This window comes from Micropterus salmoides, unplaced genomic scaffold (genome assembly GCF_014851395.1).
Source record: "Micropterus salmoides isolate LMB-PRFRI ecotype aquatic unplaced genomic scaffold, ASM1485139v1 Ms_hic_scaffold_23, whole genome shotgun sequence".
NCBI lineage: Eukaryota > Metazoa > Chordata > Actinopteri > Centrarchiformes > Centrarchidae > Micropterus > Micropterus salmoides.
Window position 1 is genome coordinate 3,290,236 of NW_024041484.1, and position 23,738 is coordinate 3,313,973.

The window sequence follows — 23,738 nt, forward strand, 5'->3', positions numbered from 1 at the left end:
TGTTTTTGTGATTGATTGAAATGGAAGGGCTTTAAGCCTCCACACACTCTTGGGGGCTTGTTGTGTAGAGGGGCCCTGTAATAGCCTACTTTTAATACCGCAGTTGATATTCTGTCCGTATGGTGCATATTCTTTAATAACCACATTTAATCAAGCTATAACTAAACTGAGTTGGAGAACACTGGGGCCCCATAGAGGCCCACAGCTTGCCTTTAGCCCCAGGGTTCTTGCCCTGGGTTAATCCAGCCCTGCGTCAGACTGTTGAGTTCCAGCAGTCGTGTGGTCCAGTCCAGACTCCGGTCCTTTACGATCCACTCCTTTTTATCCTTCGTCCCCTCTCTGAATGCAGCGCTGTGATTGGACGATGGCTGCTCGTCAGGAAGAAAGGGCTGCTGTGTTGAGGCCGAAAACTCAAGACACAAGAAGAACCTGGACGACACTGGAGTACCCCTGTGGAAGGGATATATAGTCTGCTGGACTCTCGGAGGGCGTTTTTCACCAGCTGAGCTTCAGCGGCGCACAGACCGGGTCTCCGCGCTCCCGCTGCCGAGGCCGCCGCTGCTCTGGTTCTCCCCTCCTATGTTGTGTCGCTGCCTGCTGGCCACAGTAATCCAAACCCGCTGCTATTAATGACACTGAAGGGGGACTGAATCTGCTGTGCGGCGACGCAGCCACCAGACCTGTCTGAGATTTAAATCTTAATCCAGTCCGGAGGAAACATAACGGCTCAGCTGTTGCTGCCGGTTGTGGGGGCTGCCGGACCGGAGAAACATCCCGAAAAAGCTCCAACTACACGGAGTAGTCTCGTTTTGCGCAAGAACTGTTGTGAGTGACCTGTAGTTCTGGTCTCCTTTTGAAGCAGCGCCGTGGGCTTGATCACTGAGGATTTATTGGATCACGGCATGTTAAAAGCAGCAGTTTGAAGCCCCGCATCAGGTGAGTGGAATCCGCAGTTAACTCGCGTCGGTCTCGCTCGGCGACCTTCCCTCTCCAGCCTGTTTCAAACCGCTTCCCCCCCCCGCAATCATTTTTGGCACGACTTGTGTGGTCATTATAGTAGCCTTTAAAATGTCCTTGTGCTTAAATTTCCATGAAGGCCTATAGATGTGTGTGTGTGTGTGTGTGTGTGTGTGTTTTAATCCGGAGTGCGGGCAGCCACGCAGCAGATTTGGGCTCTCCATCATCCAGAGCCACAGAGAGCAGGGCACACAGGCAACATTTCATTAACAGGAGGATTAAACAACGCGTGGCTGTGGTTAACCTCCTCCGAGTTCTCCTGCAGTCGCAGGTTGACCCATGTTTAAATAATCTGGAAAGGCAGCTCGAAAAGTCTTTGTTTTAATGTCTTTTATAAGTGGGCTAATTCTTGTCCCTCTCCAGTCCTGTGCTGGTAGTGGGCATCAGCAGCCATACGTAGCAGTGGACGGCAACAGTTGCACACAGAAGCACTGCCACAGTGTAACAGCAGGTACTGTGTGGCACTCAGTGACAGAGGTATTAAAATAGGAATCCACTGTTGAGCTAATGCATTTTTCATTTACTTCTCTTTACTGCTCCTTTACATAAATAAATAGTACTAATACATAAAACAACATATTAAACAGCAATTGCATTCAAATAAAATATATAATGCCACTATAAATAGTTAATGTAAGTTATGTTTTACCAAGACAGCCTCAATTGTATGATTCTGACTTAATTCCTGCTAAGTTAAGTGAATAATTCAACAACAGATGTTGCATTTCATTGCTGCCCTGTAAAACGTCCGTACACAAAACGTCCGCTTCTCATGAGCCTAGAAACACAGCCCTGTGTTCAGCATCGTGATGTTAGTATAGTCCAAATGGCTTTTAAAATAGTTTATGGAACATTTTTGTGAGGAGCCACATCTCAGACCATAAAGCAACTCGATCCTTCAGTTCCTCAGAAGAATGAAAACCCCAGCAGCTCTTGAGATGCATGGTTTCCACTGGACAGCTGCAGTTTGTTGGTCCTGATGGGCTTTGACTAAGTTCTAATGGCTGCTTCCACCTGCTACCAGCCTGGATAGAAAAACACACAGCAACATCAGGAAGTACATCACGGGGCAGCGACTAATGATTTCATCAGTCATTTATTCAGGTCTTCAGTCTCAAAATGACATATGTCGACCACAAGATCCCAAAAGAGGGCTGCTACCAATGATTATTGTCATTATTGATGTTATTTTGTCAATTCATTGATATAATAATAAATTGGTCTATAAAATGTCAGAAAGTAGTTTTCTGACATTTGACAATTGTTTTGTTTGCCAATTTAAAATGCACAACTTTCAGGTAATAAGATAAAACTGTAAATCAACAAATGTGAAAAACTATTGTCTTCTGTCTGTTTATTTGGTCTTCAGTCTGCTTATTTTGTTGACCAACAGTCCAAAACCTCCACAAGGAAACAGCTGACAGCTAATTATCATTTTTGTGAAACTGCCGCTAGGTAATATTTGTTGTGATCCCTGATCAGTCATGTTCTCTTGTGTTATAGGCCAGAATTAAACATTTCTTTTCATGCATTCCACATCAAACTGTTTGTATTTGAACAACATAAGAAAACATCTATTAACCCGCTGCTGCTGTCAGATGAAACATCTCAGGTGCCAAGGTTTTTCAAAGGAACAGCCTTGGCAACATTACATTTTGAAATATCTTTATGATTCTGAAAGGCGTTTATGATCTCAAGAGCATCAACATAATCCTTCAAGTTCAACTTCAGTTTGGAGACACACGTGTCACAACACATTTCAAGCAAATCACAGAGGAAGCCAGGTGTTGACCCTTTACTTAATTTTATATTGACTGTAAAATGTTTTTGTCCATAATATGCTTGCCTGTACTGGAAGAGAGAGAAAGTTTACCTCACCTCAGAGAATTAAGCATTTAGATTTAGACCGTTCCATCTAATGAGTCAGTAACCTTACAATAATCAGAAGCCTGTCGATATCTCCATCTGTCCCTGGATGCACAGCGCATCAGTATTATGTCTGTTTGTCTTCATTAATGAGTGTGGACGCTGATTCTCAGGGGGATGTATGGTGGAACAGCAAACAAGCCTGTTCTGTCCGCTGCTCCATTGATTTCCACGTTCAGGCCCGGCAGCATTAAACAGACACATTTCAGGTGATGCACTCATCATGATGTAATCGCTGGAGAGATTGTGGAAGTTAATGCCCCTCCACTGGAGATAAGCTTCGACTCATGAGTCATGACTCCTCATGACTGATGAAGGTGATCATTTTGACCTCTACAGACAGTCAGATGCAGTCCAACAGTTATGGTACTCACTGCTGGACAGGTTGGATGCATTAATAGGTATTATGCAAGACATTAACAACAGAGGTCTTTTTATTGAACATAACGTGCAACATGTAGAAATGTGCATTGTCTTTGGACTTGTCTCTTTGCTAAATTGGGGAGGAAAAAATCAAAAAGGCCACTTCAATAACACTGTTCCCTGTGTGTGCATTTTGTCCTTCAAACTGAATGCTACTTCACTGAAGGAAAGATGATAAGCAAGTTATTTACTGGAGATAATTGGAACTAGTGGTCGAATGATGAATGAGTCTTCATCACTGCTGTGGAACGATGTGTCAGTATGGCCAGTCTACGGGCAGATATCAGTGAGTGCTGTGAAAATAGGGGAAATGTGCCAATGCTGGATGTAACGTTATCTGAGAGAAAATGGTCAAACCTAAATTCCTAGCTTTCAAATCTTCATATATTTCATTGTCCACTCTTAATTAGGGCCGGCTGATATGGCCAAAAATGTTATCACGATAAAAACATTTCATATCATTCGATATCGTTAATCTCACGATAAATGTCAAATCATTATTTCTTTTAGGTTTAAAGTCTGATTTTTGCTCCTGAGTGAAAGTTGAAGAAACCAGATGGTTAATTATGTTGTTAAACGTTTCTTAATGGTCAGAATGTGAAAAACACTTGATGCCATACAGTGGGTCACTTCACAAATCTGGGGTGGCACATTCAAAACTATTGTGATAAAATCTGCTTTCAACAAATATGATTAGTTAATTAGGCTTTTTTTTTCTCAAATAAATAAATATTTTTAATAGAAAAATTAACTGCCAATTTGTTTGAGATTCAAATGAATTAAACCAAATATTTATTGACGATTTATTGAACATTTATTATATTGTTGAGGAAAATTATATTGCGATAATCATCATTATTGTTTTATTGCCCAGCTTAGTAACAAATCAATGATTGCAGTCTGTATAATTCTACTGAGAAAATGCAAATAACTTCACCCAGCTAAACTATCTTACAGGGCTCGAATAAGCCATTTTGTACGGGCATATCCAGCCCCCACTCCCACTCCCGATGGGCCAAGGTTGTACAACATTTATCAGATTTCTCATTTGGATGGTTGTGGGATGGTAAGCAAGTAACTGTGAAGCTTTTTTATTGTTAGTGAGCCTGAGGTCTGCCACTGGACAGCACGTTCCATAACATAAACATATTTTCTTCATCAGTGGAGAACACAAACACGATCATGCCAGTGCAAAGTTTGTCAGCAGTAGAGCAACATTAATAGCCAGCTAGTAGAACTGTGGGCAAAGCCATCAGCACCTGCTGTCAGCTGAGGCAGAGGACGAAGACGGGACAGATGAACCTCTCCTCTATCGTAAGCGATTTATTTGATGGTTATAAGTAGTGTGTTTTATGAAGTCGTCCACGTTTTCACCCATGATTGTGTTTTTAGAGCAGCAGGTGTTGGTGTTGTTAACGACCTAGCCTATCGAAATCACCGTGGTACCAACTGACATCAGCACTGATGTGCTCACTGTTGCTTTACCTGGTCCGTGCTTGTAAAATATCTTCTCACGATAACGTTGCTCTCTCTGCTTCTCTGCAAAATGCTAAAATGGGTCACCAAACATACTTTGGTGACTGTAAGCACGGTTGGCGTGCAGTGTTTCCCAGATGTACAGAGGCAGTGGAGTGACTGCTCGCCGCCCTGAAGAGATGCTACTGAATTAACGTTTGACATTCAGACTGAATGGAATGGACCTTGTACTTTCCATCCTCACTCTGCGGTGGGCAGTCATCTGGGAGTAATTAAGAGGTTGGTTACGTAACTGCTTACCTCCAACATTTGTCTGTTTCATGCAACAGCAAGTTGACTGTCTGTCAGCCGCGAGCTGGTGAGATAATAGACATAGGTGCAGGTGAATGTTGCCATATTTAACCTAGGGATGGGCATTTCAAGCAAAAAGACGGTGAGAGTGCTGCTGTAGACTTGTAATATGTGAGCTTTTCCTGTATTACTTTTTCAGATATTTGGCTCTGAACCAGTAGTGGGGAGCGCACTGGTTTCTTAGACTAATTCAGCCTGGCTTGTAGCTGGTGATGTATAGCCAGGCCTATCTCCACACAAAGCGTGACCCCTCCCTAATTTAAACATGAGATACCTTTTTTCTCCTTCAGTAAACCATCTAATGTTAATGTTTCCCTTCAGCGTCTGCGTGGTGTATAATTATCATTTAATGAGTAGTGTACTGCCTGAGCCTCCTCTCCTTCAGCTGTCACTAACTCCTGTTGCTGCTTAATTACAGGATCATTTTCATCTCTAAATGTGACACACCCAGAGAGATGTGCCGAGAAGTGACACAGCTCAAAACCAGCATAAACAAGAACCAAACCTTTCATAGTATGACACGGTCAGATATACTGTAGGTCTTCATTTTACAAAACAGGGAAAGTTGCAGCAATAGACTACTGTAGGTACTGTGCCAACTTTTTTGTCCCAACTCTTTTTGCAGTATATTTCTAACGCATTAACAACCAAAACAAATTCAACTTTGTAACTCGTACATTAGTTAATTAGGCGTACACCTACTTACATAAATGTTATGGCAATGTTACATGTCAGACTCATAAGCGCCAAAGTCGGTAAAGGTCACATTTGCAATCTTGCTAGTCAGACCTGCAGGATGTCTGATTTAATGCTGTTGCATTAATATAAAAAACTGCAGCTTAAAATGATCAGTTATTATGCACAATAAAGATAAAACCAGTTAAACCTGGAAATACTGTGAATGAGCCGATTTTAAATTGTTGAGGAGAATCAGCTCGGGTCAGATCAGTATACCAACAGTTTTCCCCTCAAAAACGGCATAATATGTTTAATATCCTGACAACATGCAGTTTGAATTGAGGGGCTCCTCTGCTGATAATTTGAATCCTCCACAGCCATACTTGATATCGTTACTTTTATCTCTCAGCTGTACTCCAGCAGTGCCATTGCTCTCTTTTGCGTGCCGAATATAATACAAATATTATACAAGCGTTGTGTCATGTTTGGAGAAAGCCATTAAGGAACGTTTACTTAATGAACACTTATGTCAGGATGACAGTATCTGGAAAGGGTTTACAGCTGAGCTTGAGCAAAAATAAAATGGGGGGGTGGCAATTTGCTATAATATTATTGTGATATGATAAAATGAGATTTTCTAACCACAAAAAATTAAAATATCAAATCGCTCATTTGCCTTGAGTCATTGCTTTCTCAGTCTCAAAGAATTGTTGCAGTTTTCTATGTGATCATCTCTCTCAGATGCCCAGTGACCAGCCAATATGTCACTACAGTGACACTGCTCAGTAGCAAGTTAAAAGAATCTCATTAAATGTTGCAGTTTCAGAAGACAAATGGAAAAGTTAAAGTAGCCTGTGGCAGAATTGAACTCCCAGGTGGCTCAGTGTTGTCGGCTGGATTTAGCTGACAGAGACAGCCATTTTTATAGCAGTGAGTGGTGATGATTCTGATTAAAAGCAGTGTAGTGTCTTTTAGACAACAACATGAGTATCAGATCTTTTTTCTTTATCAAGATTACTAAAGCTTAACTGCTGCATTATGCACAACCAAAACAGGACTATAATATACCTCTTAAGCTGCAGCAGAGGCAATGGTGGGTGACAGAACAGGATATGTGTGTAAATGCTAGAAAGGATGTGAATTTGCCCCAAACACTTTAACAGTAAAATGTGTAGTAGTAGTAGTAGTAGTAGTAGTAGCAGCAAATGCATAGTATAATTAAATTACCGTACATGTTATTGACCAACTCAAAGTGTATTTAGTGTTGAGTTGAGGGATTTACCAAACAAGGGATGAATTCTGTGAAGGTCACTTGCGTTTGTCCCATCAGACTCAAGCAATAACACCTGCGTGTCTGTGTAATCCAGCGTTGATACAATGTTGTTGTTTTTTTTGCAAACGTACATACTCTGTCCAGAGGCACCGATTTGTCCAGTTATACATGAATTTTAACTCCCTCTTTCCATTATTTTTCCTTATCCTGTCCAGTGCTTCGGAACGGCTTTTCACCGTGTCTGAACAATTTCTTTCAGCTCTTCTCCCTGAAAGCCCCCTTGCTTCTGATTGGTCAACTTCCTCGAGCACAGCAGAGGGGCGGGGCCTAGCAGCATAGTGCTGAATTGGAAAAGGCCTGCCATGCGAGACCAAGCCTCTCTGTTTACTGTACAATAAAATATTTAACTTTATTCTCTACTTATAGTGAAACTGGATCCGATTTGATGGAGAAAATAGTCCTCCGGCTGCTTTGCCTCCACTTTTGGTGATTTACAGCGTTTGCATGTTACCGGTTACTTTAGCCTCTTACTGCTAACAGCTGGTGCTGGTTACTCGGTTAGCTGTGCAGCTAGCAGTTCGATTGCTGATTCTGCCTGGACTGGAAGCTTGGTGCTTCGGGGGGGTGTTGGTGTTTACACCTCTAGCAGTAGAACAGAAGCTTTGGACCGCTGGTTCAGAGCCAGCTACCGTTAGCAGCAGCTAGCGGTTACTGTAGCGTTAGCAAAAAGTACAGCTATCTGTCCGTCAGGAAACTTCATAAATCACAGAGTTGAGGCAGAGCTACCAGAGGACATCAGAGGGAAAACCAGAACTGTAAAAGCACACTGAACAACCTCCAGCTCTAGCTCTATGAGCTCGTACGACCGCTGCTCTGAAACGTGGGTTGGGAAATGTACATTTTGGGGGCGTGAATATTAATAATCCCAGATATTATGGCACGTCTAGCGCTTATTGGCATTTCCCCATTTTTCTGGGGTCTTTCGCATGCGAGAGATTTACATATGAAGGAGGAAGCAATGGAGATTGAGGCTCACACTATGTCAGTTCCGTGTACTGAACTCTTTTTATTAAACTATTAACTAATTAACAACTTTATTAAACAGTTTTCCGTTCTACGGCACCTTTAAAAAAACAAAAATACAGCTACAGCATTTGTACACATCTTGTGAAGTTTGATTAAATCGCACTATTGACCTTATATAATGGCAAACTAACAAACAAATAGGTTAGTTGACAAGAAAACTTGGATATTGCTACATGAGTGCTGAAAAAGTTCTACATATATGTGGTTTCCTAAAACTAATAGCTATAGAAGGATTAATAATATATTATTACAAATATTCATTACTTATTAATGTATTACTAAAATAATAGCTTCAGATTACTAATGCAGTAACTAGCTCATAGTTTACCACTAAAATGTCACTAAACCATAATATTTCTGTATCACTGTGGATTTATTGAGTGATCAAAGAATGTTTCCGTGGCTTACTCAGAGTGTAGATGTACAGTAATTGGTTATTCATTATTTCCCTGATTGATTTTGATTTGTTCTAATTCTCTAAACATTCCATATTGAGTGTGCTATGTTGCCACTGTGCTGCTTTTCATTTTCTCTGTGTAGTTTCAGTAGATAATAGATGAAGGCGACAACCTCACTGTCCCACCAAGCAGGAGCTGTGAAAATTGTCTAAATGTGGCTGCTAGCTGCTTACCCCAAAAATGAGCTCCTGCTCCTCAGACACATATCGTCAGCTGCTTATCAGTGTGGGCATGTTGTACCTGACAGAGCTCATGTAAGCACACGCAATCCAGTGAGAGGTTTTTATCCATATATCAAATCTGGTGTAGCAACATGTGATATTTGAAACATTTCCTTTTCATCACAGTGGTCTCCCACAGATCCTCTGCTATACTTTGGTGTGAAGGTTGTCACAGCCAAGGGCATATGCTATCGATTTCTGCAGAGGAGGCAAGATATTGATCCAGTGGGATGACCAGAGAAAACCATTATGCCAAGCTGACACCCAGTTGTAGGCCTTTACAGCTTTGTGACTGTTTTTGACTGGCTTGTTCCACAATTTAAGTTTTCTATTCTGCTTCTATACTGGCACAGTGGTATGTGTTTCCTTTCCGTTCAGCTCACAGTATTAGTTGGAACAGATATTGTGTCCTATTACCAAAAAGGACCTGGCAGGGTGACATGCATGTCTCTGAATGCTGACTCCCTGAAGACACAGGGCCACTAAGTATTCCTGATTTCATGAGAATACCCAAAACTGCTGCAAAGTGTAAACCACTGGGAATTAGTAGTAAGACCAGGGGCCAGATGCATAAAACTGCCTAACAAGATTCACTACTAAAACTGACAGAAATATGCATAGCCATTCTTTTTATCAGATTTCTGTCTGGTCTGTGTTTTTAATCTAAATCACTGGGCGCACATGCCTATTTTCAGTCCCACAGTTTGCTGTAAATGGATGTAGAAACATCCTTAAACATCTGTGTGCATATGGGTACTTGTCCCTGCTACACCACTAGAGAGACCAGTCAGTGAGAAGGAGGAGCAAGGAAATGCAGTTTCATGATTGTGTTGCAGTGAGGTTCTCCCAACAGCACCAGAACATTCATTACTCTCTGTTACACACTGCTCTGGCTATTTATAGCGCCCATACCGCTAATCTATCACATTTATCTGTAAACCATCACAGTGATATCTTAGTCATCATCATGAAACATCGGAAGGATCGGTGATTAATGTATATAGCTTGTATTGAAACGGTCTTTACAAAGTGCTGCACCGTTCAAATGAAAAGATCATTAACACGGGGAAGTGATGGCTCAGATGTAAATAAAAATATATAATTATTTTAAAATTAAGTTTATGAATGTGCCTTTGATTGATATTTTATAGTTAGCCATGTAGACTGCAAAAATAACAAAACAATCAGGGAAATTGGCAAAAAACATTTTACACTAAGACCACTTCTCTCACCTTTTTACATTGAATCTCATCATATCACCTGCAGCAATAGTGTCTTGTAGACTCAAACCCGGGTCTGTCACACCAAAGGCATGTGTCTTATCCACTGTCCCATCACCACCCCTATTATAATTATAATTATTTTCTCACTGCTCTCTCATGATTTTGGTGACAAGTGACAATGACAACAGTGATGTTGGTGCTAACTAGATATAAAACAAATTTCATTTCATGATTATAGAGATCACAGGATCGTTAAAATGTGCAGAAAATGTTCAATGTCCAGTACTGATACATACACTGAAAACATTTCACCAAGTTTTATATTGAAACCCGCCAATAAAACGAGCAGCATGGTACACTTTTTGTTTGCAAAAACATTAAAATAACAACAGCCAAGACTTTATGTCAAATTATGAAAAAAATAGTGAGTGAAGTGAAACTTTATGCAAGGACCCCATGTACAACTTACATAAATACAAGTGAGTCTTTAGAAGACAGTGATAGTAACTGCAATGAGCCCAACATTTGACATACGGAGGAGTCTTGTATGGGAGTCTGTAGCGTTCCTCCTCTTTGAACACTTTTACAACCAATCCAACGATTGCAAATCAACTATAAATGTCAATATATATGTTGGTCTGGTGTCTAAACTACGTCACGTGTAGCCCATTGCATAGACATTGCAGACAAACGATGCATGTAGCGGCAGAAAAACATGTAGTGTTTTTACAAGAGTGCTTCATCTTACAAGCTGTTAGCGAGTTAGACAGACAAACCGTGACCATGTACCCTCATTCCAAAGCGGCCACATCATGCATTGAGCTAAAAGTTAACTTACCTTGCATTCGCAGTTTGTTTGTGTTTCCCCCTTTAGCAGTCATTTTCTTTTGTCAAGTTCTCCGATGTCAACCTCAGAGGACTAGGCTAAAACATCTCCACAACGCTGTCACTGCCTTCACTGACCCAAAATAAAACGATGTTGTGTGCTGCGCCTGCTCACTGTTGCTAACTGGTTAATTCTGGACAGTATTTACCGCAAGTTTTTCATTGCACATGGTTTTGTCAAGTTATCCTTCTACATACAGTGGGTACGGAAAGTATTCAGACCCCTTTAAATTTTTCACTCTTTGTTTCATTGCAGCCATTTTCCAAAAATCAAAAAAGTTCATTTTATTTCTCAGTAATGTACACTCAGCACCCCATCTTGACAGAAAAAAACAGAAATGTAGAAACATTTGCAAATTTATTAAAAAAGAAAAACTGAAATATCACATGGTCATAAGTATTCAGACCCTTTGCTGTGACACTCATATTTAACTCAGGTGCTGTCTATTTCTTCTGATCATCCTTGAGATGGTTCTACACCTTCATTTGAGTCCAGCTGTGTTTGATTATACTGATTGGACTTGATTAGGAAAGCCACACACCTGTCTATATAAGACCTTACAGCTCACAGTGCATGTCAGAGCAAATGAGAATCATGAGGTCAAAGGAACTGCCTGAAGAGCTCAGAGACAGAATTGTGGCAAGGCACAGATCTGGCCAAGGTTACAAAAAAATTTCTGCTGCACTTAAGGTTCCTAAGAGCACAGTGGCCTCCATAATCCTCAAATGGAAGACGTTTGGGACGACCAGAACCCTTCCTAGAGCTGGCCGTCCGGCCAAACTGAGCTATCGGGGGAGAAGAGCCTTGGTGAGAGAGGTAAAGAAGAACCCAAAGGTCACTGTGGCTGAGCTCCAGAGATGCAGTCGGGAGATGGGAGAAAGTTGTAGTAAGTCAACCATCACTGCAGCAATCCACCAGTCGGGGCTTTATGGCAGAGCGGCCCGACGGATGCCTCTCCTCAGTGCAAGACACATGAAAGCCCGCATGGAGTTTGCTAAAAAACACCTGAAGGACTCCAAGATGGTGATAAATAAGATCCACTGGTCTGATGAGACCAAGATAGAACTTTTTGGCCTTAATTCTAAGCGGTATGTGTGGAGAAAACCAGGCACTGCTCATCACCTGTCCAATACAGTCTCAACAGTGAAGCATGGTGGTGGCAGCATCATGCTGTGGGGGTGTTTTTCACCTGCAGGGACAGGACGACTGGTTGCAATCGAGGGAAAGATGAATGCTGCCAAGTACAGGGATATCCTGGACGAAAACCTTTTCCAGAGTGCTCTGGACCTCAGACTGGGCCGACGGTTTACCTTCCAACAAGACAATGACCCTAAGCACACCGCTAAAATAACGAAGGAGTGGCTTCACAACAACTCCGTGGCTGTTCTTGAACGGCCCAGCCAGAGCCCTGACTTAAACCCAATTGAGCATCTCTGGAGAGACCTGAAAATGGCTGTCCACCAACGTTTACCATCCAACCTGACAGAACTGGAGAGGATCTGCAAGGAGGAATGGCAGAGGATACCCAAATCCAGATGTGAAAAACTTGTTGCATCTTTCCCAAAACGACTCATGGCTGTATTAGATCAAAAGGGTGCTTCTACTAAATACTGAGCAAAGGGTCTGAATACTTATGACCATGTGATATTTCAGTTTTTCTTTTTTAATAAATTTGCAAAAATTTCTACATTTCTGTTTTTTTTCTGTCAAGATGGGGTGCTGAGTGTACATTACTGAGAAATAAAATGACAGCAGCAGTAATCTCCAGTAGAATGTTCGTCACATTACTCTACAGGTCAGCATCTTACCGGCTGCCTCTTCAGACTTCGTAGACATCTCAGATCTGCACAGTCTTACCGGCGATCACGCCGCCGTTGCAGCATTTTCTTTTCAGTCGCTGTATTTGTTTGTATGATACCGCTACATTTCAACTCTAGTTTGACTTGACAGTAATAAAAATTTGAAACTAAACTAACAATTGGGAATTTTACTGTGGTAAAGCGGTAGCCGTTTCATCGTTTACATTAGTATTCATTGTTTTGTTTACTATTGACTGCTGTTTGCACTCCTAATTTTCCCCCACGGACACTAAAAGTAGTCCACACTTGAAGAACTTTAAGTTAATTGTGCACATTCTCACTGCACATTGTTCTATAATGAGTACCATGGCAATATGTTGGAAATGGAATATGGCGTGTTTTTTGTGTAGCCTGGGAGATTGGTCTGGCCACCCTAACATTCAGACCGATTTCTACCTGGATTCGGTTGGGTCAGTCTCAACAGTTTATCTAGCCTGGGGCGGGGTTGATATTATGACTGACTGAGGAGCGCCATTAAGACATTTTTGTAAACAATCAAGATGACGGCTGCTGATGTGGAACTATTTCTGTTGGATCCACGGTCACATTAGTATTAAACAAACTGGATGGGACATTTTCTCCAAAAGAAGAATGCTGCTCTTAAAGCTTTTGTTGATGAGAAAGATGTGTTTGCTGTGCTTTCCCCAGGATTTTATTGAAGTTTAATCCTATCATCATATGTTTCATTGCTCTTATTGGTTGTCTTTATCATGAGAGCTACATAAAAAATTCTCTTACTATAGTTACTTAAAATTACAAAGATTGCTTAGATCCACTGATTATTTTCGGATTCAGCTTCTTAAAACATGTTCTACTGTTCTCTGCTCTGATAGTGTCTCCTCTCCTCCCCAGGATTAACAGGTGGTTATTTAAATGGGTTCCAGTAAAAGTCAGTGGTTCTCTAATATATATATATATATATATATATATATATAATGTGTTTTTATAAACTGTAGTGTTAAAGTGTGTGGGGATCGTTAGGACTTTATTGATACTTCTCATCTCATCGGTTCTTTATTAATACTCTTACTGGCTCTTTTTTATTACTTAAAGTGCATATAATACATTCAGAACACGATTACAATTTTGAATGAAAATTGGTTCCAGAGCAGCAACAGTAATGTTCACACTAGCAAGGTCACCATATACTTTATAGAAACTATATATGCTTTCTACATGTCTACATGTTTATGCTTGTTAAGTGTGTATCAATTAAGTATTGGCTTTTTAATTGTAAAAGTGTTATTGAATTTAAAGTAACAAGTCACATCATCAGTTGACATAATCTTCGCTCGTTATCTTCACTACACCTGGTTCACTTCTCCATCGCGGCCGCTCTGCTCTGCACTGTGTGTGTGTGTGTTTGTGTAGGAGCTCACAGAGAGCAGGATTTTTATAATTTCTACATGAATTTGTTGGTCACAATGTAATGTTGGCATAATCACAGAAAAAACTGATCCTTTGAAGAGTCAAAAATGAGTTACGGAGTCCTTTCAAATTTCAACATCACTGCAGCCTATCACACACCTATGACAACGCTAACACAGAAACACCGCTTTGGGGACTGGTTCCATGAACACTGCAATGTCACGCCTTCCCATTGGCTGTATGGACAGCCGCTGGATTCATGGTGCGTTCAAGCACAATAAACTATATTCGTTTTATGAACACAGCTATAAGCGATTTCCCCCTATGAAAAACATTTAATAGATTGTCAAAACCTGAGTGGGAGCGTACCAAACCACAAAATATATCTCCAGGGAATAGAGAAACCAACAGGATGACTTCATAAAACAGTTTCTCGTTTCTCTCGAGGAGGCAGGGGAGAGGCTTCACAAACAGACAGGAAGGACCCATCTGTGTTTGCTTATGATCCTTTGAAACGCGTAGCTTAACTCACACACACACTACCGTAACTCAGGTGTGAGAGAGAGAGAGAAGGGGTAGAGAGATATAATAAATTGTCATTTATTATTAATTTCAATTACCTGATTATCTTTAAATTTAGAATAAAAGCCTAGTGGACCGAGGGTATAAATATACTGTATTGATGCTTTATATTCAGCAGATATCTAATCCTGGTTGCTTTTAAACGATATACTTGATCTTTTATGTAAAGTTGAAGTTGTAAAATTGAATTGACCAATTTTAAATTATTAAAATAGTAGCCTACAGCTAAGAAGTATTTATACAGTAAGTTTAAGACAGGTGTGGAAAAAATGCTATAAAATAAGAATGCTTTCAAAAACAGACATGTCAATAGATTATATTCATCAGTAAAAACAATGAGTGGATGTGAATAACAGAAGAAAATATTTCAATATTTGGTGTGGCCACTCTTTGCCTCTTAACAGCATCAGTTCTTCTAGGTACACTTTCACAAGTGTTTAAAGGAACTCTGCAGGTAGGTCGGCCCAAACACCTTGGAGAACTCCCCGTAGTCCTTCTGTGGATTTAGGCAGCCTCAGTTGCTTCCCTCTCTTCATGTAATCCCAGACAGACTTGATGATGTTGAGATCAGGGCTCCACTGAGGAGACCTTTCTGACCAAATACCCAACTCCATTTGCAGAAATGCAGCCCCAACTTGCAAGGAACCTCCACCATGCTTCAGTGTTGCCTGCAGACACACATTCTTGTACCTCTCTCCTATCCTTCGGCAAACAAACTGCCTTCTGCTGCAGCCAAATATTTCAAAAATTCACTCATCAGTCCAAATCACCTGCTGCTATGTTTCTGAACCCCGTGTCCTGTTTTTCTGTACATAGTTGAGTTGCTTGGCCTCGTCTGGCTTTCTGACTGCAAGTCTTCCATGAAGGACATTTCTGACCAGACTTCCCCAGACAGTAGATGGTGTACCAGAGTCCCACTGTTTTCTGCAAGTCTAAGCTGATGGCACTGCTGGACAGTAAGCATGATGTGTCTTGATCTTACATCTGCTGCAGTTTCCTTGGCCAACGATTGCGTCCACAGACCTCAGTGTTGCCAATTTCTCTATGCTTCTTCAAAATGGGCTTGGACAGCAAATACAGATAACATAAGAAATGAAATGAAATTAAACTTCCTTGCTGCCTCCTATTGCCGACATATTTCTTCCACCACAAGCCTCTCTGGGATGGAGTAGCTTTGTTCCAGGATGGTGTGCTTGCCCCTCTGGTGACCTGGAGTAGCCATCTCTCAGAGACTCCATGAGGGCTGATGCAAAGACTGGGGGGAGTAAGAAGTGTTTAGCTCACATTCAGTGATATTATAAGTGATCTGCATAATAAATCATATTTGGGGACTGATTGAAACTGCTAAGCTTATTAAAGCGTCTTCTTGATATGGTGTCTACCCAGCCACCTTTGCAGAACCTTGGGTAGTGAGCTGCATAACATGCCTCACCATCACTGGATCGAGCAACCTCTCAGCTGCTATTACGGTTAAAATGCAGGGTTGCCAAGAGAAGCCTGTAGAAAAAAGCAGATTACGCAGTTCACAAGTATAGACAATATATAGAACATCTGTGAAACCTACGTTTTTGGATGAGCAAACTGGTCTGTAAATAAGAACAAAACAGAGCTTATTGTGTTTGGCAACAAAGAGAAGAGAATTTTCAACTCTCAGGCTATAAAAACCTGAAATCTTGGCATACTAATATAGACTTAGATCTCACTGTCACCAGCCATATTAATGCCTCTCTCTTTAATTATTATTTTATGTACTATTGTATGTACTGTAGTTTCCTTTAATTATTTCTATGATATTTTATATATGGATGTTCCCTTTTGCTTTTATTTACATAAAGCACACTGCATTGTCCCTGTGTACAAAATGTGCTATATAAATAAACTTGCTATTTCTATACTGAGAGGAGTTTCTAATGTGTTCTATAGAACATGTACTGGTTATGCTAGATATACTGTAAGAGTAAGTTTACACTGATGAACAAAAGGTTACACTGAGCCTCAGTGAACTACAGATGGTGGTTGAGGAGCCAGCAGAACGGGCTGTTTCTTTCTACATTTAACAACTTTTCATATCCTCTTACCGACTTTATTTCTAAATAGCTACCAGCGTCAAATTTAGTGGCATATTCAGACCATCAGGAAAAAGTGAGAAATAAATTCAAAATATTATTTTGTAATTCAATTCCATGCATGCTACTCAGAGGTATTGCAGTCCACGTCTGTTCTGCCAGCAGCGCCTCCCCCTCCTCTTGCACCGTGCGCAGGCAGTCAGTAGGTAGGAGGATGCCGCAGCAGGGTTAGGAGTTCAGTTGTAAAGAGTTTCAGTGGTTACGCTGACTATCTGGCTCTGAAACTTTCTGAAGCACAAGAAAGTGGTGCACTATAGTATGAGTGCCATAGCTCTCATGCCATTCAAACGATAATTTTGTTTTGAGGATTTTTTTTTATTGAATCTAGTTCAGCAAAGTTGTAAAATGTTAAGTATAATAAGGAATATGACATACATTGTTATAGTGTTGTTTACAAAATGGCATTGTCATAGAACACTTCACAGATTACAAAGAAACCTACTGTACATTTCAACCCATCACCATCCCCACCATCCTTTCGCATCTACCACTCGCGCAGCCTACTGTTGTCTCTCAGTGAGAGAGCTGAACGGACAGTTTGCCCAACTACCAATCACCATTTCTATCCAACCTGCATTGTTTTTGCTTTTTCCCACGAGTTTAAAACTTCACTTGCAATGAGAATAAGCGGTCAGACAAAGTTTTTTTTCTTTGCTGACCCCCTGTTGTTTAACTTCTCAACTTGCCGTACAGATGTAGGGCTGGGCTATTACATAGAAATGTATCACAATTTCAATTGATATTGATAATTATTGATATTTTTTAAGAAAGACCAGTAGAAAAAAGATTGAATTTAACCTCCATACTTTGAATTGAACCACTTTATCTGTCAGGGCACAGAAGGGAATATTGTGTGTAATATTAAATGTTAATACAATAATGACAAACATACACAAATAAATAGAACCTAACATCTGTAAGATATACCAAACATTATAAAAACTGCTGATGGCCGGGATGCACTTTATATTTCTTTGCAAGTTGGCTCACTCTTGGAAAGTTGTGCTCATGTGGCCTCAACCACTCCAACGGCTTAGACTCACTGACTGCATCAGGAGACATCAGGTAGCATCCCAGCTCTGATTTTGCCTTGGGAGCTCTTAAGTGAATTTGTGAACTCCAGTAGAGGACTTCATGCATCATGCGTGGAGTCGAGGACATCTGTGTCCTGCCATGTTGGCACCAGGTGTTGAGTGTTTCTGTCTGAAGCCACGACTTGAGCAATGACCTTTAGTTGTTCCCGCACTCTTGCCACCATCTTCTGGTGTGAGCCTCCACCTGGTTGGTGACTCGGTAACAAGCTGGTGTTTGGGGGAATTTAGCTGTCCCTACCAATATGAAAATGCTGCCACCATATTCTGACACACTCCAACAGCCATTTTCACTCTTATGTTCTTCCCTGCTGCACGTGAAAAAAAATGGGCAGCAGATGAAATGGGCAGTATAACTATAAACAAATACAGGAAGGTAATACAATAAATCATTGAGATAAAAATATGCAAGCAATTCTGAAATAACTGCTTAAAAATATTTTATAATATACAAAATCAATAGATGATGTACAAGGGTGAAACCTTGCTCTAAAAACAAATTAATATTATTTTAACAACTTTGAAAATATTCATGTTATTATTGCTACTAATACAGACCAAAAAACTGTCTGGATGATTCAGAAACTGCTAAGTCAACAATCATGCTGAAGAGCCAGACTTTTCAACCAACCTGGGTGGTAGCATATCCATAGCAATGAAGTACTCTACTGCAGGGGATATGTCTTTGTACTGTTTGGGTGTTTTGTCATGTGGTGTCGTTGGTGAGTAACTCTCCATCGGGGACTGCCTATGGGTTGTTTCTTGAGATGTAGCAGACAGAGGTTGTGACATCTGATGTGGCAGACATGTTGCGTATTCCAGAGGGTGGAGGCAGCTATAGTGATAAAATATTATTTTTCTATTCCCACTCTTGGTTGGGATGGTTGTCCTGCACAGCTTACACAAAATGGTTTTCCGATAACTGCCATACTGCCGAGCTGGCCTGTCAGTTTTTATTAACAATTTCCTCACTTAATTTATCAGGAAAGACATTCTGTGTCAAAAATGCTTGGTATTCATTGTAAAAATAATTATGTACACAGCAGCAGAAGACGAATTCATTACATAATGTGGTACATTGGAATTAAAGGGACTTAATCTGACACACCTTATTTTTCACAAGTTATTTAATCCAAATACTGGAAGTCCTGGTTCAAAATGATGAAGTTGATCAGCCTACATTATTGACATAATATGAATGGAAGTAGGAGAATGGGAGACTTCTGAAATTGATGTGAAGTGATCAGCTGGAGAGAAGACGTCTCATTCTGTTGGAGTTGTTGGAACTTCAGTAACACTCACTGCTATGTTACAAAGTAATCTGTGGCCGAGTCCAGACACCAGCTGCAGACAGCGTTTTAACCAGACAACAGACTAGTTAAAAGTTTGTCTTAACAAAATAAACCTTAATTAGCTGACAGCAGTGTGAGAAGCTACCTCAGTGTTTCGCTCTTTCCCAATGATAAAGGGGGGAGCGTTAAAAAAATAAACAATAAAGGACAGATGAGCGTCAGGTCTTACTGAATCTTTGTATTTTGCCAATTAGGGGGCCAGAACTCTCTGTCACTTGCTCATATGCAGTAAACTGCCACACTGTAGAGCCTGGCTGTCTTAGAGGCTGTAACACTTGCAGACTGTGGTGGACAAAATCCAGTGCAGTACGGTAAAGAAAGGGTTTTAGGAGGTATCCCCAATATGTTGCAAGTTTTAGAGCTGGAAGCCACGGTAGAGTAATTAGCATAAGAATGGCAATAGCATGCACACCATTGTCTAGCCTACAATGCAGTGTTAGTCTACTTTGACTTCTCTTGCTGGGTTTAAATACTTATGGCATGCCATAGAATAATGAATAGAGAGGAAGCAAGTGCCCTTCTTCCATAGATACTTGCCAGAGGACCTAATGATATTTATTGCTGTGGCGGATACAGACATATCAGTGTGCTCGGCATCTACGAGCCTAGCGTCTTTTTGCGTGCGTAGTGACTGTGTGGTTGAGCGAGAGAGAGTGAGCAGCAGGTAAATGCAGCGGAGAAGGGGAAAAGGGGAAAAGGGGAGCAGTGAAGTTTAGCAGTAAATGTACAGTGTAGGTTACAGTTTGTCAGCAAATAAAGGCTGCAACTAAAGCTACTGTGTGTGTGTGTGTCATGTTTTTTCCCCCCTGTGGGTACTTTAACCCACTAACAGATGGGGTTGGTTTTAGGGATCAGGTTACAGTTGGGTTATGGTTAGGGGTAGAGTAAGGGTTAAGCATTTAGTTAGGTTAATGGGCTAGGGAATGCATAATGTCAGTGAGATGTCCCCATGGAGATGGAGGAACAAACGTGTGTGTGTGTGTGTGTGTGTGTTGAAGAGGATGCCATGCAGTTTTAGCGGCGGCGCTCACCTATATTAATAAACCTCCATATCGGTTTAACAGAATAAGGAACATCTGCATTTTTGACTGTATTTAAATTCATATCTTTATTTTTCTAAATTGCTAAATTTCCAAATACCCTGATATACCATAATACCAAGTAGATGTTGTAAAAAAAAAAAAATAATTATTACAGAGTTAGATAATCACAGAAACTGTTAAATGTGGTTTGTCAGTATATTGTTCTGAATGAAATTCAGACAGTACAGGATTGATCTCATGTAGACCTGGACGCCACTGCTAATTAGGAGCTGTATCCTGTGTTTAAGTGTCACCCTCTACTCTGACTGTCCTCTGGGGAAGACACTGATGACACCATTTCTGTTTTTAGTCCTGTGCCCTACTTTTCTCTCCATGGTATGTCTTTTGAGGTGAGTTGGGGTGCAGTACAAGGACGAAACCACAGACAGAACATCATTCAGTGAAGATGTTAATATTATTAGTAAAGTCCTTTTCTCAAACGAACAACTTAAGAAACAAGACAGGCTTAAAGAACCATTTTTGTTGCAGTTCAGCCGTCATATCACCATTGGCGACGATTCACTGCTCAGTCACTAACCAGTCTAACTGACAGTATTCTGTAGAAGTAGGCATACAACAAGCCATCAAACACTATAAATGTGTCGGAGTTGTAACTTTCCCTGTACTAACTGTGCCACTTGGCTTTTGACCACAAAAATGAACCTGCAGCCAGAGAGAGATAAGAAAGGAGAAAAATGACCATGACCGTGAATGTTTCAGTAGGATGTTATTTTTTGTCTTCTGCTTAGCTTTCAGCTCAATGTTGTCCATGATTAATTGCTTCTGGGCCACTAAAGGTCTTTGTTCCCCCCAACTAAACAGTAGTTCATCACAGAGCTGTTGTATAAATGCATAGTGCTGCTTTATATGAAAAGTGTAGCTGGAAGATGTCTGCCACTGAGTGATAACCAACCACTGGGATTACACAACTATGAGTGAGGTGTAAAGGGAAACATTTTTTGAGGTTTAAAGCATAAGTAGAGGATAAACTGTCCAAAATGGTCAAAAACATTTTCTTTTTGAGTGTATTCTTAGAGAATAGTTTGTAAGTCTCCATGGTGACAGAAGCACTTCAAATTGCAGATAGAACCTTGAATTTTGGAGAGAAAAACCAGAGTTATTTAAAGGCTAATTCTGGTTCAACTTGAAAATTTAATAGGGGGTAACATCCAACCAACTTTCCAAAACTCCAAAGTGATTCAGTGTGATACAAAACAGAGAATAACAGTCTCAACAAGTCTCACATTGGAGAAGCTGGAACCAGCCAACTTTGTCTTTTTTTCTAGAAAAAATCCATTGTCAAAATAGTTTCAGATTAATTTTTGAACTCTGGAATATATAAATTCCTTCTCATCATTATACAAAGCAGGATAAATCTTGTGACTGCATCACATTAGGACGGGACTATCCTTGGGTCACTTTCAGAGGAATTCATGCACATTAGAATCTGATGGGTTGGTAGTTAAACCAAAAAGTTGGTCTGTAACTTGTGATGGATCTGTTTGGTAATAATTTGTTTTTTCTTCCAATTGGCTACTCTGTCTGATCATCTAACCCAGTATCTGTGGGAATTACATTCTTAATATACTTCTCATGTTGGACGGTTCTGCAGTTCATGAATGGCATCCAGTGTTAATGTTAGGGGTGTAACGGTACATGTATTTGTATTGGACCGTTTTGGTACAGGACGTTTGGAACGGCTTGGAACATACGTAAATTCCGAGTTTCCACAAATCTCCGCCTTACGGCGCTACAGCGCTACACAAGCAGCACACTTTAGCCCAGCCTCTTGCTGACTAGTGCCTTGAGCATCATGGCCAGTGCAGAGAAGCAGAAGCTTGAAAATCCTCCCTTATTATTAACGTTTTATGTTTGGGAACAATTTCTTAGTGAAATACAACAACGGACAAGTTGATAAGACGAAAACAGTGGGTAGACATTTCTCAGTAGTGATCGGGTATATGTTTCTGCTATGTTTTGAGAATACTTTATTTAGTGGAGAACTTGTTAGTAGTTTGCAGCAGTATTTTATTTTATTCTGTTTTCTGCGGTACATACCGAATCGGGATGTTTGTGTACCGTTACACCCCTTGTAAAAGTTGTCACTCCTGTACAGTGTCACTGCCCAGGTCATACTAGAGAAATTGTTTGTTGTCACGTCTAGGGTAATTAATAGTCACTAAGCCAACTAGACCAGCAGGACGAAACACTCTGAGAAAGGATGAGCTCGACTCACCCACAGTGCTTCACTCTCTGCTGGGCCTCGCCCCCTGGCCTGTCGCCAACTGTGCACTGAGCTTGACGCTGGTTCCAGTTCATCTGGGTTATCATATCAATACAGATAGAAACTGAACAAAAAAAATTAAGGGATGAGGCTCAACATTCGGTGCCCTTCACGGTCTCAGCAAAAATAGTTCCGCTGTTATCTGCAGCACGCCGACTTTCTTGCGTTCGTGTTTTCTTTCTCCTCCTCCTCCTCTCTCTTCTCTTTTTTTCCCCTCTCTTGGTATCTGCCTTCTGACAGGCTCATATTAGATAAGACCCACCCTCTTATCTAAAAATCAACAGGCAACCAATCAATAGGGCAAATGAGAACCTGTGGACTGTGACAGCAGCGAAGCAGCAAGGATGTGGAGGTCAGGGTGATGGATGAGCATGTAGCACATCTGACTTGGATGCAGGAGACCGATGGGTTTATTTTCTATTTCTAGTAGCTTATTTCATTATTTTAATTGTACTTCATTTTCTATCTTGTTTTAGCATTACTCACTTATTGAAGCTGCTCTTTTTCCCTTCACTTCTCTTTTCCCCACACTCACCAGCACTCACACACCTACACCTCTGCTGCAAACACAGTGGTGGGCACCGCGTCTTTGTGTGTCTCTCTCCCCCCTATGTGTCTGCTCTGTTGACTTTCTCCATCAGCAGTATGTTTTATAACGTTGCCGAAAAGACACACAACTTGTGTTATGGATTTTTCCACCCCGGATTCCGTTTTCAGCAGCAGGTGCGCCGCATGTGGAGGAAGCTTGTTAACGACGTAGCCAATGAAAACAACAACGTGACAGCACTGGTGTGTTCATTGTGGCTTTACCTGGACTGTGCTTGTAAAATATCCTAATGCAGTTAATGTAAAATAATATAACTTTGTCTGCGTTTTGTAACGTAATAGAAAACAACTCTATGTGTGTTCCTCTGCAAAATGCTAAAATAGGTCACTACATACACCTGGGCCAAGTAAAGTGTATGTGTGGGAAATA

The 23,738-nt window shown here is 40.8% G+C and overlaps 1 protein-coding gene across 1 annotated transcript in view; it reads left to right on the forward strand.

Moving 5' to 3' along the window:
- Positions 1–337: 337 nt before the first annotated feature.
- LOC119918514 (LARGE xylosyl- and glucuronyltransferase 1-like) overlaps positions 338–23,738 on the forward strand; it is a 117,816-nt gene continuing 94,415 nt past the window's right edge. Inside the window, exon 1 of the mRNA XM_038739292.1 lies at positions 338–936. The gene's annotated coding sequence lies outside the window, so the exon portion shown is untranslated. The remainder of the gene's footprint in view (positions 937–23,738) is intronic.